Here is an 18,286-nt window from a genome sequence, read left to right as displayed (position 1 = left end):
TATAAAACTCAAATACGTTATGCACTTAATTTATACATGTTCAACACTAAGTTTATGCCTAGGATGCACAGATTACATGTATTTATGTGATGCATGAACATATTATAAATGACATATCTCAAAACTAAAATGATTTAAAGTTTTATGCATATGAGACATGTATTGAGTTTACCTAAGCCTTAGACTCAACCTAAACTAATTACTAGTCTAAGTCTAATACCAATCTTGAGACTTAAGCACGTTGATTTGTTGATGATCTTCAAGCTCTTATGAAACACAAGTTGTCCTCATCAAAACCAAAACACATAGTGAGCAAGCTTTCCAAAGTGCTCCTCTTGACAAGCGCACTTTCAATATCATGGTAGATTTGACATCTATTATATTGTTAAGGCCAATTCAGAGTTAAACGATAAAACTCTGAGCTCACTAAGATGACAGACGCATTATCCCTTAATCATTGAGTCCATCAAAGGGAATGAAAATTATCCCCAGAATGTTGAGTCCATTGAAGGGAATGCAAACTATCCCTAGGGCATTGAGCCCATTGTTGAAAGATTTCCCCAGCGGGTTGATGCTATTATTGAGTGATTAGTCAAGCTTTTGATTGGTTTATTTAATGACATGTCGATTCTTTGTTCGTCATCTCGGCTATGTTGGAATGAATTCCAACGCCGGTATAATGGTTTCAAGAATGCTCCTTTAATAAAAAACTTAGCTTTATTGAATTATTAACAATTTCATATCATCTCGGCTTTGTTGGAATAAATTCCAACGCCGACATAATGGTATGGATTTAGAAATTTAATACAAATGATAATGAGTGATATTTATTTTCATTTTCCTTTATTAATCAAACTACTTCCTTATGGAAGGTCGGTAAAGAACAAATAAATAAAGTAGTAAAATTATAATTTAATAGTACCACTTCTTTCAAATGGTTGGTATAAAGAATAAAGCAATAAATAAATGTTAGTTGCGGAAATGTAAATGACAGAAAATAAATATTAGTTGCAGAAAGTAAATGACAGAAAGTAAAAGTTAGTAGTTAGGTCACTCATTATAACTGTGTATTTTTTCTTTTCACAAAGATACAATTTATGAATTAAATTGCACTTTGATTCAAAGTTTATTTCTTTGTCAAGAAATAAAATTTATAAGTTAACAGTTTACTATGTTACATTTGCATCTCTTTCAAGATTGAATTGTAATATAGTATAGGGTTATGCTAAACCACAAAGAATTGCCTAACAAAATAATATAATACACATGTTATATTACTAATAATGTTTAAACATCTTTTTTTGTTTGATTTTGTTTATGAAATACTAACAAGTAAATAAACATAAACAACTAATATGCACAAATTCTTGAGGAGGAATTTGGTTGGAAGTATCGAATTATTTCTATACTTAATTGATTTTAAAACATTACAAGTTATGTGTTATAGTTTCGGTTAATTCCACACATCATTTCTAACTCCTTCATCTAGTGTCCTAGAATGATAAGATGATTTTCAAACCTTATGTAATACACTAAATAATAGTTAAGTGTCACTCGTCGGAGTAGGTTGTCACACCCTACTTCAGGCTCCATTAACTTTATATAGCCTTGAACATAAGTTGGGTTATGTGTTATACTTTTGGTTAATCCCACGCATCATTTCTAAATCCTTCATCTAGTATCCTAGAATGATAAGACGATTTTCAAACCTTATGAAATACGCTAAATGATAATTAAGTGTCACTCGTCGGAGTAGGTTGTCACATCCTACTTCAGGCTCCATTAACATCAGTTAGCCTTGAACATAAGTCGCTTAAAATAGATGTTTGATATGGCAGGTCAACTAAGGTATAGGTTATACATTTTAGTTCACTTGTCAACACTTTAAGAAGAAGCCTTTTTATCTTTAAATCAAGTTTTAGCTGATCAAGATAAAACCGTATTAAGAACTCCATAAAGAATCAAAACTTAACCAAAACGTAATAACTTGAATGTATTAATTTCAAAAGATAATACAAAAGAAGAGAAGAAATAACATTACACCATAATCCAAATCAATTTTTAGGAGCTTGAGCCATCTCTCCAAGGGTGAGATGCTTTTGGAACCAAATGATATTACAAAATCATATTTTTGTATCACATTTTTCATCTCCTTTCTCCTCTTCAATTCTAATTAAAATTTATAAGAAATTACCTAGAACAAGCTTTAGAACCGAGGCTACAAAATCTAGAGAGAAGAAGTATGAAGAATGAAGAATGAAGTGATTTTCAAGTGTAAGTGCCTCTTGTAAATGGATGGAATGGGATCTTATTTATAGTCAAACCAGGGCACCGCCTGGCTCACCTGCTTGCCCACGCCAGGCGCACCAAACCCTTCAGCATGGATTTGGTCCATGACCAAGCAGCTTAGTCAGTTGCTTGGTGTTGACTCACGAAAACTAGTTGTGAGCTACTTGACCAGGCTATTGTGGGTTACTCTGAAAAGTGCTCAGGGGGCCTTGTCAAGTGAGGTCATGCATGATGTCAAGGTTGCTTGGTGGCTAAGTCAAGTTGACCCCTTGCTAGGTCCAGCCTGCCTGGCTGCTTCTGTGGCCACGCTGAGCTCCCCACTTGAGCAGTTTGTCCTGCTCTAGCTAGGTGTGTGGTTCCAGTTGGGCGGTCCCAAGGTGCTCGCTGAGCTGCCTGTTTCAGCAAGTTGGTTTGTGTTAGGCTTGAGTCTGACCGTGTAAAGCTTGTGCCTGACCGAGCCAAGTTGGTGTCAGGTCAGCTAGGTGGTGCAATATGTCCACGCCAGACTGCTTAGTGAGCAACTTCATGTGTGCATCAAAATGGCCTATGTGGATACCTCCTTGCTTGATTATATATTTTTTATTATTTTTCTTCTTTATTTTTCCTAGAAACTTTGCACAAAGATTTGGAAACGATGTGATTAAAAATATAAGATCAAAATGTGACAATTTATTTAAAAAGTATTGAATTAAGTTGGTTTTGCTTGATTTGTATAGGATAAGTGTCATTAAAAGTGTATGAAAATTAGGTATTTTTGGCACTTATCACCTATTAAATGGAATGAAAACTATCCCTAGGGAGTTGAACCTATCAAGGGGAATGAAAATTATACCCAAAGCATTTGGGCCCATCGGAGGGTATATAATGAAGGTTGGTTGTCTTTATGACATAAGAACATTATGGTATAATAATACTCTTATATTACTCGGGCCTAGTTATTTGACTTACGGGTGATAAGTGATATGTATGGATTGGGAGTGGATATGATTTGCTTCATAGGTCCTAAGTAAGGACATCTCATAGGTTTTTATTTTAGTATGTCTGCATATCAAAATCATAATGAGGCATTTCATTGCTGACATCCTAATGTATGAATTCTTCTTTGTACTAGCTCATACGACGTTGTATTCGTGAATGGGCAGTGGCTTCTAATTGAACGCCAGTAAGCTTCTAGACTCGCTTTAGTGTGTAATTAGGGGCTTCCCATAACATGTTATGCGCGCGCTCTAACTATGATTTGGTTAGCTCTAACAAATTCCAGCATCTGGTCTGCAATTGTATAATTGGCCTTGCATTGATGAGGGTTGGTTGCATACAACTTGAGCTCATTTTCAAAGAGAACGACATTGACCCTCTTCACAAACCAATTATGATAAGGCAAATTACCATGAATGGTATTTTCTATTGTAGATCCAAATGAGAACTCTTTTGAAACCTGCTCTATAATCATGGTAGCTCCTTGTACTCTTGTGCTATAAAACTTCTTTTTTGAGATTTTACCGCTGAAAGGTCATTAATTCACTCTGCACAATACACTACTCTCATAGCAATTGCACCACCAGTGAGGGCCAAAGCATTGTTTCAACGCTATTCAACAAGCATAGCTCCTAATCTGGGGATATAAGTATGCTTTGAATTCACAATTGACACTCTTGGGCTTTTATAACCGACTGTTCATTCTCATTAACATTAACAAGTTCAGAGGTTTGGTGATAAAATAATGGTTCAGTGTTTGGACAGGGAAGTATTTTGAAATAGCCAAGGAAAAAACATATATTGACCTTTTTATTCTTTTTTATTTAGAGTGAAATTACATTTTTTACCCTTAAAATTCAAAGAAGAAACTCACATAGGAGTCTCACTCATGAGAGAGGAGTGAGGTGGTTTCTTTATATCTTGGCATTTGAGTGACTCTCTCTTTTATTTCTTTGCCTCAATCCCCTGTTGTGATATGAATGATTGCCTTCCTTTTTAAAGGGATTTCAAAAATATTAAAGAAGATAAAATTTTAATCAAGTTAATTAATTAGGATTCTGTATTTTAATGACATTAATATTCAAGATTCGAATTTGAATTTCACACTGAAATCAGAAATTCAAAATTGTTATTTTTTTAGTTACTGGACACCTAAAAAAATGCCCTTGTATGATAAAAATATCTAATAATTTTTATAGAGCTTAAAATTATTGTAACATCTCTAGTGGGTGAAAAATATTTATTTGACCTTAAAATAGTAATAGTATTCTAAACACCTTTTTGGCATAAATTTTAGTGTCACTACAAAATTTTATAATTATTGCATTACCTGCAATTGAGTAAACTAACATTTGAATATTAAAGATCACAAAAAGGTATTTTTAACGCACTTTTTATTTTATTTAATTAAGAAAATGAAAATTATGTGGCATTTGACATGTATTTTTTTTCTCCAGAAATGGAATCTTTCCATAATTAGGATAGTAAATATTTATTAAGTCACTTAAAACTCATTTAAAAATTGTTTAAAAACCACAAAACAAAAATAAGAAAATATTTTGTCATTATTAAGCCAATAATTACTCATTAAGCATTTTTACGCATATTTATTTCTATTCTTAAAAAATTTATTTTGGGTCGGAGAAAATTGGATGTTCGCACCTGCCTACTACCCTTCTATAATAAGGAACGTCATTGTAAGGGATTGTGTCATCTTAGTGCAACTTAGTGGTTTTCGCTATAGGAGTAGGGACAAGTTTAGAAGCCAAAAGTCTAGTGTCTAATAGGATGTCTAATCCATATTTCCTTTGATAGAGGTTGATCCCATCCTTTGTTTTAGCTACCTCTAAGCCTAAGAAATACTTCAAGGTTCCTACGTCTTTTATTTGGAATTGATTATGAGAGTATTGTTTGACTTGTTTGATTTCTATTTTGCAATTTCCAGCCAAGACTGAGTCATCCACATATATGAGTAGGGTTATGAATTGTGATCCCCTTTTCATGGTAAACAGGGAATGGTCATGATGGGATTGAACATAGCCCGAGAACAGAAGGGATTACAAAACTTTGTTATACCATTGCATTTCTACTTGTTTAAGTCCATAAAATAACTTTTGGAGCTTGAAAACCTTGATTGGTTTGTTGCATATAACTCCTAGTAGTATGCTCATGTAGAGGTCACCATGAACAAATGCGTTGTTTACATCAAGTTGCTGAACAATCCATTTTTGGGAAGATGTTATGGTAAGTAAGTGTGAGACTCTCACTGTTATAAGTTTCATAACATGAGCAAAAGTGTCAAATTTAATCTATTCCCTCTACCTGATTAAAACCCTTTGCTACCAACATAGTCTTGTACCTCTCAATGGATCCATCTGATTTGTACTTGATCTAGTACACCCATTTGTGTCCTATGGGTATCTTGTTGGTAGATAGTTCAATTATGCTCCAAGTGTTATTCAATTTAAGAGCATTGAGTTCATCTTGCATTGCTTTTATCTAGTTTTGAATTTTATGGCTTGGCTATATTGTTTCAGCTTATTGTTGGTAGTGATGGATAGGACGTGTTTAAGGTTCGTATGGGATAAATATTTGTAAGATAAGACAGTAGACAATGGATGTTGGATTCCTTTTATATCCATAGGGAATTTGGTTCTAAGCATATTGTAGTTGAAATCTTGTAGGTAAGTAGGTGGATGTCTAATGCAACTTGATATTTGTGGACTTTAATGGCTTATTGATTCCTAATTCTCACCACTTAAGCCAACATGAGGGAAGTCACATTGTTCCTCAATTTCTATTGAATTTGAGGTAATATCTACCAGGCTGCTACATGCAGTTTTAGTGGAAAATTGGGAGCTAGGAGCATGTGATGCCTCTATGAAGTCAAAGGTACCCTTAGTGGTGGGACTGTTAATCCTATCAGGTTGATAAGGAAATAAATGCTCATAGAACATTATACACCTTGTGACAAATATCTCTCCGTTTTTTAGGTAAAAGAGGATGTATCCCTTTGTCCATCTTTTATGGCCAAGAAAGATACATTTCCTTGATCTTGGGTCTAGTTTGGTTTTTTGGTGGACAAGAGTAGAGGTATAACATAGGTAGCCAAAGACTCTAGTTTCAAGAAGGTCTGGCTGCTTATTGTGTAGGTGCTCATAGGGAGTCTTGTATTGTAAGGTAGGGCTAGGCAATCGGATGATAAGGTAAGTGACATGTTGGGAAACATAAGACCAAAAGGTTTTGGGAAGCTTAGACTTGAAGAGCAGGGTCCTTATCACATTGAGGGGGTGTTTGGGTTTCCTCTCCACAACAGAATTTTGTTGTGGAGTCTCAACACAGGAGGTTTGGTGGGTAACACAAAATTTTGTTGTGAAGTCTCAACACAAGAAGTTTGGTGAGAAATCCCATGCTCCTTAAAGAATCTTGGTGCATTGATTTAAACATCATTCTTAGTCCTAATGGCTTTTATGATATTTCAAATTGAGTTTGTGCCATCTTAACATACTCCTGCATTAATCATCTAGCCTCTATTCTGGATTTCATTAGGAACAACTAGGTGTTCCTAGAGTGATCATCTATAATAATGAGGAAATATTTGTGCCCATGGATATAGGTATTAGCCAAGGGTCCACATATATCCATATGCACCAAATCAAAGATATACAAGCTTTTGTTCATGTTGTTTGAAAAGGGCAGTTTAGCTTGTTTTCCAAGATGGCAGAAGTCACAAACTTTAGATGAATCAAAATTAACATATGAATACTCTTTGCATATTGAATTCAAAATAGTTGAAGAGGTGTGTCTTAGCCTAAAATGCCATAAGTCAAAGCTAGGATCAGTGTAAAATGCATTTACATTGTGTTGTTTAGTTAATACAATTTTAATACTTCTTCTAAGAAGGTATAGACTATTTCTAACTTCAACATGTACAATCATACTCAAGGTAATATTCTGAACGGAGCATTTTGAACCATAAAAAATTAGTGCGCAATGCATAGATTTGGTTAGCTTATAAATGAAAATGAGATTAAACTTGAAGTCACAAATGTAGAGCACATTATGCAATATTAAGGATTCAGATAATGTAACAGATCCAATGAATCTAGAAAATTAATGGTGATAGGCTTTATGGATTAAAAGGCATTAAATTTGCTTAAATCAGGGAACCCATGGTCTATGGCCTCTATGTCTAAAACCCAAAGGGAAGAGTTACCTATAACATCTTCATCATTATGGTCAGTATTAGCACTAGACTCATCTATCGGTAGCAGACATAGTTGGTTTATATTATGATCGGGATGACCAAATCTAACACTTTGTATGAGGGATGCTAGTTGTGCATATTCCTTTGGTCCAAAGTTGAAATTTGTTGTGGCACTTTCTAAGTCATGGTGTTCCACAATTGCTTGGTCATCATTTGCAATGGCATTGTAGATGATTCCAGAGGCCTATCTTGGTTTGTTTTAATGAGAATTTCAAGGGGGGGAGGGGGGGGGAACCATGCTTATAGCTTACTCTGAGTCATAATATTATCTCATTGTTCCAATCAATCCACAATTGCACCTCGCTATGCATATACATGAGAGCATTGGTATTAAAGATTGAAGTTCTTCCCATAATGTCTTTAGGTCAGTGAAGTAGCTTGATATACCTTTATTCCCTTGTCTAATGAAGTTGAATTCTTGAAGTAGATCCGAAATTCTGAAGTAATCACCCTTTGAGAATTTGTCGTTCAATCTTGCCATAGTTCCTAAGCACTTTCAATGTAAATGATATTTTGTGAAAGTGGGGGATAAGTATCTTGTGATCCAAGATATCATCACTATGTTGCAATGATCCCTTATGTCAAAGGTTGAATATGTGGTGTTTGGTGTTGTTATTGATCCATCCACAAACTTGAATTTGTTCTTTGAGAGGAGGGCTCTTTCATGGATCTACTCTAAGAATGATAGTTAGTAATATCCAATGGAGGTGTGACCAAAATTGATCTTGGGTTTTATCCACGATGGAGATAATATGGACTCTATGCATCATTGATGCTAGGAATGAGTTGTAAGTCTCTTTCTTGCTCGTGGATATATACCATTAATTGCTATAGAATGGAGAACTTCGAAATAAAAGGTTTTAACAAGTTGATTGCACTGGACATAAATCTTGGTCAAGAAAGATGACTGCACAGCAGGGAGTAAACCAGAACCTTCAAATTGAAGGCTTCAATACTATATTGAGTTTTGTGATTAACATATACCTCTTTTCTTATCTTCTTTCAAGTAAAATAACAAGTATTTATACAAAGAAATGAACTACCCATCATTGCAAAGCAAGCTACTTTCCTAAAATAAAATCTAAACAGCCTACTTTCTAACAAATTTAACTAACTAATTCCTAATACAAAAAATCTACAAAATGCCAAAAAATAGCCACATGTATATGCTTAAAAACACAAATTAACAAAACTAATTCGTTTCTAGTGTACCAAGTATGCATTTTGTTATGCCACGTATGCACCAGAAATTCATGAGCCTCGATCAAGTGTCTCAGGCCATGGCCATGCCTTGATGCATCATGAGCCTCAGCCAGGCCTTCCTGCGCCTAAGACTTGATTTGTATAGGATAAGTGTCATTAAAAGTGTATGAAAATTAGGTATTTTTGGCACTTATCACCTATTAAATGGAATGAAAACTATCCCTAGGGAGTTGAACCTATCAAGGGGAATGAAAATTATACCCAAAGCATTTGGGCCCATCGGAGGGTATATAATGAAGGTTGGTTGTCTTTATGACATAAGAACATTATGGTATAATAATACTCTTATATTACTCGGGCCTAGTTATTTGACTTACGGGTGATAAGTGATATGTATGGATTGGGAGTGGATATGATTTGCTTCATAGGTCCTAAGTAAGGACATCTCATAGGTTTTTATTTTAGTATGTCTGCATATCAAAATCATAATGAGGCATTTCATTGCTGACATCCTAATGTATGAATTCTTCTTTGTACTAGCTCATACGACGTTGTATTCGTGAATGGGCAGTGGCTTCTAATTGAACGCCAGTAAGCTTCTAGACTCGCTTTAGTGTGTAATTAGGGGCTTCCCATAACATGTTATGCGCGCGCTCTAACTATGATTTGGTTAGCTCTAACAAATTCCAGCATCTGGTCTGCAATTGTATAATTGGCCTTGCATTGATGAGGGTTGGTTGCATACAACTTGAGCTCATTTTCAAAGAGAACGACATTGACCCTCTTCACAAACCAATTATGATAAGGCAAATTACCATGAATGGTATTTTCTATTGTAGATCCAAATGAGAACTCTTTTGAAACCTGCTCTATAATCATGGTAGCTCCTTGTACTCTTGTGCTATAAAACTTCTTTTTTGAGATTTTACCGCTGAAAGGTCATTAATTCACTCTGCACAATACACTACTCTCATAGCAATTGCACCACCAGTGAGGGCCAAAGCATTGTTTCAACGCTATTCAACAAGCATAGCTCCTAATCTGGGGATATAAGTATGCTTTGAATTCACAATTGACACTCTTGGGCTTTTATAACCGACTGTTCATTCTCATTAACATTAACAAGTTCAGAGGTTTGGTGATAAAATAATGGTTCAGTGTTTGGACAGGGAAGTATTTTGAAATAGCCAAGGAAAAAACATATATTGACCTTTTTATTCTTTTTTATTTAGAGTGAAATTACATTTTTTACCCTTAAAATTCAAAGAAGAAACTCACATAGGAGTCTCACTCATGAGAGAGGAGTGAGGTGGTTTCTTTATATCTTGGCATTTGAGTGACTCTCTCTTTTATTTCTTTGCCTCAATCCCCTGTTGTGATATGAATGATTGCCTTCCTTTTTAAAGGGATTTCAAAAATATTAAAGAAGATAAAATTTTAATCAAGTTAATTAATTAGGATTCTGTATTTTAATGACATTAATATTCAAGATTCGAATTTGAATTTCACACTGAAATCAGAAATTCAAAATTGTTATTTTTTTAGTTACTGGACACCTAAAAAAATGCCCTTGTATGATAAAAATATCTAATAATTTTTATAGAGCTTAAAATTATTGTAACATCTCTAGTGGGTGAAAAATATTTATTTGACCTTAAAATAGTAATAGTATTCTAAACACCTTTTTGGCATAAATTTTAGTGTCACTACAAAATTTTATAATTATTGCATTACCTGCAATTGAGTAAACTAACATTTGAATATTAAAGATCACAAAAAGGTATTTTTAACGCACTTTTTATTTTATTTAATTAAGAAAATGAAAATTATGTGGCATTTGACATGTATTTTTTTTCTCCAGAAATGGAATCTTTCCATAATTAGGATAGTAAATATTTATTAAGTCACTTAAAACTCATTTAAAAATTGTTTAAAAACCACAAAACAAAAATAAGAAAATATTTTGTCATTATTAAGCCAATAATTACTCATTAAGCATTTTTACGCATATTTATTTCTATTCTTAAAAAATTTATTTTGGGTCGGAGAAAATTGGATGTTCGCACCTGCCTACTACCCTTCTATAATAAGGAACGTCATTGTAAGGGATTGTGTCATCTTAGTGCAACTTAGTGGTTTTCGCTATAGGAGTAGGGACAAGTTTAGAAGCCAAAAGTCTAGTGTCTAATAGGATGTCTAATCCATATTTCCTTTGATAGAGGTTGATCCCATCCTTTGTTTTAGCTACCTCTAAGCCTAAGAAATACTTCAAGGTTCCTACGTCTTTTATTTGGAATTGATTATGAGAGTATTGTTTGACTTGTTTGATTTCTATTTTGCAATTTCCAGCCAAGACTGAGTCATCCACATATATGAGTAGGGTTATGAATTGTGATCCCCTTTTCATGGTAAACAGGGAATGGTCATGATGGGATTGAACATAGCCCGAGAACAGAAGGGATTACAAAACTTTGTTATACCATTGCATTTCTACTTGTTTAAGTCCATAAAATAACTTTTGGAGCTTGAAAACCTTGATTGGTTTGTTGCATATAACTCCTAGTAGTATGCTCATGTAGAGGTCACCATGAACAAATGCGTTGTTTACATCAAGTTGCTGAACAATCCATTTTTGGGAAGATGTTATGGTAAGTAAGTGTGAGACTCTCACTGTTATAAGTTTCATAACATGAGCAAAAGTGTCAAATTTAATCTATTCCCTCTACCTGATTAAAACCCTTTGCTACCAACATAGTCTTGTACCTCTCAATGGATCCATCTGATTTGTACTTGATCTAGTACACCCATTTGTGTCCTATGGGTATCTTGTTGGTAGATAGTTCAATTATGCTCCAAGTGTTATTCAATTTAAGAGCATTGAGTTCATCTTGCATTGCTTTTATCTAGTTTTGAATTTTATGGCTTGGCTATATTGTTTCAGCTTATTGTTGGTAGTGATGGATAGGACGTGTTTAAGGTTCGTATGGGATAAATATTTGTAAGATAAGACAGTAGACAATGGATGTTGGATTCCTTTTATATCCATAGGGAATTTGGTTCTAAGCATATTGTAGTTGAAATCTTGTAGGTAAGTAGGTGGATGTCTAATGCAACTTGATATTTGTGGACTTTAATGGCTTATTGATTCCTAATTCTCACCACTTAAGCCAACATGAGGGAAGTCACATTGTTCCTCAATTTCTATTGAATTTGAGGTAATATCTACCAGGCTGCTACATGCAGTTTTAGTGGAAAATTGGGAGCTAGGAGCATGTGATGCCTCTATGAAGTCAAAGGTACCCTTAGTGGTGGGACTGTTAATCCTATCAGGTTGATAAGGAAATAAATGCTCATAGAACATTATACACCTTGTGACAAATATCTCTCCGTTTTTTAGGTAAAAGAGGATGTATCCCTTTGTCCATCTTTTATGGCCAAGAAAGATACATTTCCTTGATCTTGGGTCTAGTTTGGTTTTTTGGTGGACAAGAGTAGAGGTATAACATAGGTAGCCAAAGACTCTAGTTTCAAGAAGGTCTGGCTGCTTATTGTGTAGGTGCTCATAGGGAGTCTTGTATTGTAAGGTAGGGCTAGGCAATCGGATGATAAGGTAAGTGACATGTTGGGAAACATAAGACCAAAAGGTTTTGGGAAGCTTAGACTTGAAGAGCAGGGTCCTTATCACATTGAGGGGGTGTTTGGGTTTCCTCTCCACAACAGAATTTTGTTGTGGAGTCTCAACACAGGAGGTTTGGTGGGTAACACAAAATTTTGTTGTGAAGTCTCAACACAAGAAGTTTGGTGAGAAATCCCATGCTCCTTAAAGAATCTTGGTGCATTGATTTAAACATCATTCTTAGTCCTAATGGCTTTTATGATATTTCAAATTGAGTTTGTGCCATCTTAACATACTCCTGCATTAATCATCTAGCCTCTATTCTGGATTTCATTAGGAACAACTAGGTGTTCCTAGAGTGATCATCTATAATAATGAGGAAATATTTGTGCCCATGGATATAGGTATTAGCCAAGGGTCCACATATATCCATATGCACCAAATCAAAGATATACAAGCTTTTGTTCATGTTGTTTGAAAAGGGCAGTTTAGCTTGTTTTCCAAGATGGCAGAAGTCACAAACTTTAGATGAATCAAAATTAACATATGAATACTCTTTGCATATTGAATTCAAAATAGTTGAAGAGGTGTGTCTTAGCCTAAAATGCCATAAGTCAAAGCTAGGATCAGTGTAAAATGCATTTACATTGTGTTGTTTAGTTAATACAATTTTAATACTTCTTCTAAGAAGGTATAGACTATTTCTAACTTCAACATGTACAATCATACTCAAGGTAATATTCTGAACGGAGCATTTTGAACCATAAAAAATTAGTGCGCAATGCATAGATTTGGTTAGCTTATAAATGAAAATGAGATTAAACTTGAAGTCACAAATGTAGAGCACATTATGCAATATTAAGGATTCAGATAATGTAACAGATCCAATGAATCTAGAAAATTAATGGTGATAGGCTTTATGGATTAAAAGGCATTAAATTTGCTTAAATCAGGGAACCCATGGTCTATGGCCTCTATGTCTAAAACCCAAAGGGAAGAGTTACCTATAACATCTTCATCATTATGGTCAGTATTAGCACTAGACTCATCTATCGGTAGCAGACATAGTTGGTTTATATTATGATCGGGATGACCAAATCTAACACTTTGTATGAGGGATGCTAGTTGTGCATATTCCTTTGGTCCAAAGTTGAAATTTGTTGTGGCACTTTCTAAGTCATGGTGTTCCACAATTGCTTGGTCATCATTTGCAATGGCATTGTAGATGATTCCAGAGGCCTATCTTGGTTTGTTTTAATGAGAATTTCAAGGGGGGGAGGGGGGGGGAACCATGCTTATAGCTTACTCTGAGTCATAATATTATCTCATTGTTCCAATCAATCCACAATTGCACCTCGCTATGCATATACATGAGAGCATTGGTATTAAAGATTGAAGTTCTTCCCATAATGTCTTTAGGTCAGTGAAGTAGCTTGATATACCTTTATTCCCTTGTCTAATGAAGTTGAATTCTTGAAGTAGATCCGAAATTCTGAAGTAATCACCCTTTGAGAATTTGTCGTTCAATCTTGCCATAGTTCCTAAGCACTTTCAATGTAAATGATATTTTGTGAAAGTGGGGGATAAGTATCTTGTGATCCAAGATATCATCACTATGTTGCAATGATCCCTTATGTCAAAGGTTGAATATGTGGTGTTTGGTGTTGTTATTGATCCATCCACAAACTTGAATTTGTTCTTTGAGAGGAGGGCTCTTTCATGGATCTACTCTAAGAATGATAGTTAGTAATATCCAATGGAGGTGTGACCAAAATTGATCTTGGGTTTTATCCACGATGGAGATAATATGGACTCTATGCATCATTGATGCTAGGAATGAGTTGTAAGTCTCTTTCTTGCTCGTGGATATATACCATTAATTGCTATAGAATGGAGAACTTCGAAATAAAAGGTTTTAACAAGTTGATTGCACTGGACATAAATCTTGGTCAAGAAAGATGACTGCACAGCAGGGAGTAAACCAGAACCTTCAAATTGAAGGCTTCAATACTATATTGAGTTTTGTGATTAACATATACCTCTTTTCTTATCTTCTTTCAAGTAAAATAACAAGTATTTATACAAAGAAATGAACTACCCATCATTGCAAAGCAAGCTACTTTCCTAAAATAAAATCTAAACAGCCTACTTTCTAACAAATTTAACTAACTAATTCCTAATACAAAAAATCTACAAAATGCCAAAAAAATAGCCACATGTATATGCTTAAAAACACAAATTAACAAAACTAATTCGTTTCTAGTGTACCAAGTATGCATTTTGTTATGCCACGTATGCACCAGAAATTCATGAGCCTCGATCAAGTGTCTCAGGCCATGGCCATGCCTTGATGCATCATGAGCCTCAGCCAGGCCTTCCTGCGCCTAAGACTTGATGCGCCAAGAGCCTTGGTCAAAATCTCTCATGTCTTGATCATAAGATGATGCCTCTCGGTCAGACTGACTTGGTCATGTGGCCATGCATCTTGATCAAGTATCTCAATCATACGCATATGTTTCTCAATCAAATTTGCTCAATCATGTGTATTATGTGTCTTTGCCAGATTCCTTGATTCTGACCCATGTGCCTCAGTCAATTTGATTGGCGTCCTGGTCAAGTTTGTTGGTTTTTCCTGTTGTGATGGCTCTATCTTCAATAGTGTTGCTATTTTGTAAAAAGGAAAACAAATTTTGACTATAGTGAGTTTCACACTCTAAATCTTGCAATAGAAAATCGTAAACTACACCACCAAGTCACTTATTATTTTGTCATATTCATTACTTATATATATAGAGAGAAAAAATGTCCATACTTACGGTGTAAGAGTTTTATACACTATCAATTTATTATATATCATTCATTTTTAATCATCATTGACTATTCAAAAAATTAATTCAAATAAGTAGTGGATGATGTAGTGATTGAGTATAAATTTGCATACTAACAATACATAGATATCACATTCATATATTGTAAAAATAATATATTGTGACTACCAAAAAATAAAAGTATTATGTTGCTTTTGAAAAGAAAGTTACAATCAGTTTCACTGAGGTTTGTTTTCAATGTTTACTAGCAGTATACCCGTGCATTTGCACGGGCATTACATTTTTTGAAATTAATTTCCTAAACATAATTATTAATATATATTTTAAAATTCATATCCTTCATTGTTTAACCTAACAAAGTTTAAACATAAACAATATCATGATGTTGGAGAGCTTGATTTTATGATCTGGAAAACCAAAAATTGTAAATGAGTTTAGAAATTGATGAATTAATATGTTGAATGTTTGACCCTCATAAACATCACGCATATCAATAGAACCTAAACTACTGTATTCTTTTTCATCATCTATATTTTTACATACATACATATATTAATATGAATTAAAAAAATAATTGCATCAACTTCATGACTGATTGAGTAGAATTATAAATATTTTTACGTGGAACTAGACTCGAAATGTATTCATTTATTTGATCAAGAATTTCAATAGTTGATGTAAGTATTACCCTTCTTTGTAAAAATTCATCATTTCATTTCAATTGTTGATGTAAGTACTTTTAACTATGTCATCAATTGAGTTATCAAAATTAACAATTTGTATATGTCATTAGGTAGGGAATGATGTATTTATGATAATTGTAAAGAAAAAATAAGTAATATAAATCTAACTAATACAAATGTTGTCATCTTTTGTATGTGACCGAGAATGTACAATTACCAATGGTTTGTTATAATATTTTTAAATTGTACCATTATGGTGATTACATGTCAACAAAGTACATGTCTTCACCCATATAATTTTTACACAATATATTTACTTGATCTACAAGAAATGATAGATGACATATAAAATATTTTAAATTGTATATGTTTTATGTAATGTAAAGCATATATTGGCGCAAAACATATATTGGCAGCACTTGAATCATATAATATAATGATATCATGTATTGTTGTTTCTTTTTAAAAGAATATAACTTTATTAATAATACGAGTACCATGATACATTACTCTTACAATAGTTTAAAGTGACAATATTGAAACTTTTATAACTACAAAAATTATTGTTTTATAAGAGCACTCACAATGGTGAAAACAACTGAGTTCATAGCTAAATAAGAACGTTCTTATTCCAATTTCACCATTGGAGAAGAACTATTCTTGTGCTTATTTCACAATAGTGAAAAAAATAGGCACAGTTCTTATATTTGAACAGCATTAAAAAATGAATAAATAATTGATATAAGATAGAGAATAAAATAATATTAAATAGGCACGGTCCTTTATTCAGTCCATTATTCAGTGTTGGTCTGGCATTTTATTGAATGGACTGTGGAAAGTTGGTAATCAGGAGTGAAATGGTAACATTTTTAAACGATAATATTTTTAAAGTACAAAATGTTCATCTATTGTGATAAGTTTCACACAATCAAACTCTCAAATTTTCTCTTGTTCAATCTATTTAAATTTTCTCATAATCAAGTTTTGAATTTTTTTTCTCATTTGCTAATGGATCCTAATCAACATGATTTATATGCCATCAGGAAAATTTTACAACATTTCCCAAGTACTCAAATCAACCCAAACATTCCCAACTAAAATCCAGAAACTAACTCAACCATTGGAAATCATCCATTTTCTACAATGTCATTCTCATATCATTATCCAATGTTTCAATTACCATCAAGCAACCCCGCCATGAGTACTAGTGGTGTGCAATCATTTCACAACAACTCAGAAACACCTATTGGGTCATCTCATGAGTTTTCAAGATCCACAATTTTGTACTCAAGGTGGATAGGAATCAATTAATCTTGATGAAGGAGGAGGTTGTAGTACGCAAGAGAAGACAAAGCCTAGAGAAAGATTCTTGCCAGAGGAAGATAAAGTTCTCATTCAATCAAATCTAAACATTTCAAGGGATTCTGCCAAAGGGGTTGACCGAAAATCCGAATGTTTTTGGAATAAAGTAACACTTACATACAACGAGTATCGATCGAAGAATATGGGACAAAGGGTGGTAGGTTCAATAAAATCTCGTTGGCATAGATTGAACAAGGTAGTTCAAAGATTTGTTGGATGCTACAAGCAAGCTACAAAAAACAAGACAAGCGGAAGCTTCGAGTCTAACAGCATGGAAAAAGCAAAGGAAATTTATCGTCAAGATAACAAAGAGAATTTCACGTTGGACCATGCATGGTTTATGATGAAAGATCATGTGAAATGGCTAGGTGGTGCAACTCAAGGTTTTGTAAAAGAGAACTTAGAATTCTGAGTCTGGGGCATACACATCATCGTCAACCCGGAAACTCCTACTAGTGGAGATTGCAACCCAACTTTGCCTATTATGGAACATCCAATTGGTCAAAAGGAAAGGGAAAGAGAAAAAGGATGCCTCATCTTCTTTTGCCACCGCAAGTTTTGAAAAAATAAAAGAAATAGCTTATGCAAAACTTGACTACATGTCAGAATGTACACGTCAATATGTATGTGTTGAAGAAGGAAAACTCCAAGTAGAGAGAGAAAAGGTTGAGATAGAGACGAAAATGTTTGAGGTGGACGCAGAAAGATTAAAGGTCACTGACTTACAAATGCTCACTCAAGATACATCCGGGATTAGAGAGTTTTAAAAACGAGCGCATGAAATGTTGTGCAACATAATCAAAACATAATATGGACTTTGATTTTGATTTGTATTTTTTAATTAAATGTATTAGCCGCGAGGCTGACCAACTATGAACAATGATTTAATTATATATTGTTATAATTTATATTTATGTATTTTCGTAATTTATCGTTTAAAATTTTATTGTTTTGTAATGTATTTTGTGTTATTTTTAATCAATTTTGTGTTATTTAATTATGTTTATTAATTTTTAATTTAATTATGTATTTGATATATTTTAATGTGAAATATAAATGTGAG

The 18,286-nt window shown here is 33.8% G+C and overlaps 1 pseudogene; it reads left to right on the top strand.

The window, feature by feature from the left end:
- Window positions 16,686–18,044, top strand: LOC109351392 (annotated as a pseudogene).

Source organism: Lupinus angustifolius, chromosome LG01 (genome assembly GCF_001865875.1).
Source record: "Lupinus angustifolius cultivar Tanjil chromosome LG01, LupAngTanjil_v1.0, whole genome shotgun sequence".
NCBI classification, from domain to species: domain Eukaryota; kingdom Viridiplantae; phylum Streptophyta; class Magnoliopsida; order Fabales; family Fabaceae; genus Lupinus; species Lupinus angustifolius.
Note: the sequence above shows the minus strand (reverse complement) of the source record. Positions and strands in the feature narration are given on the sequence as shown.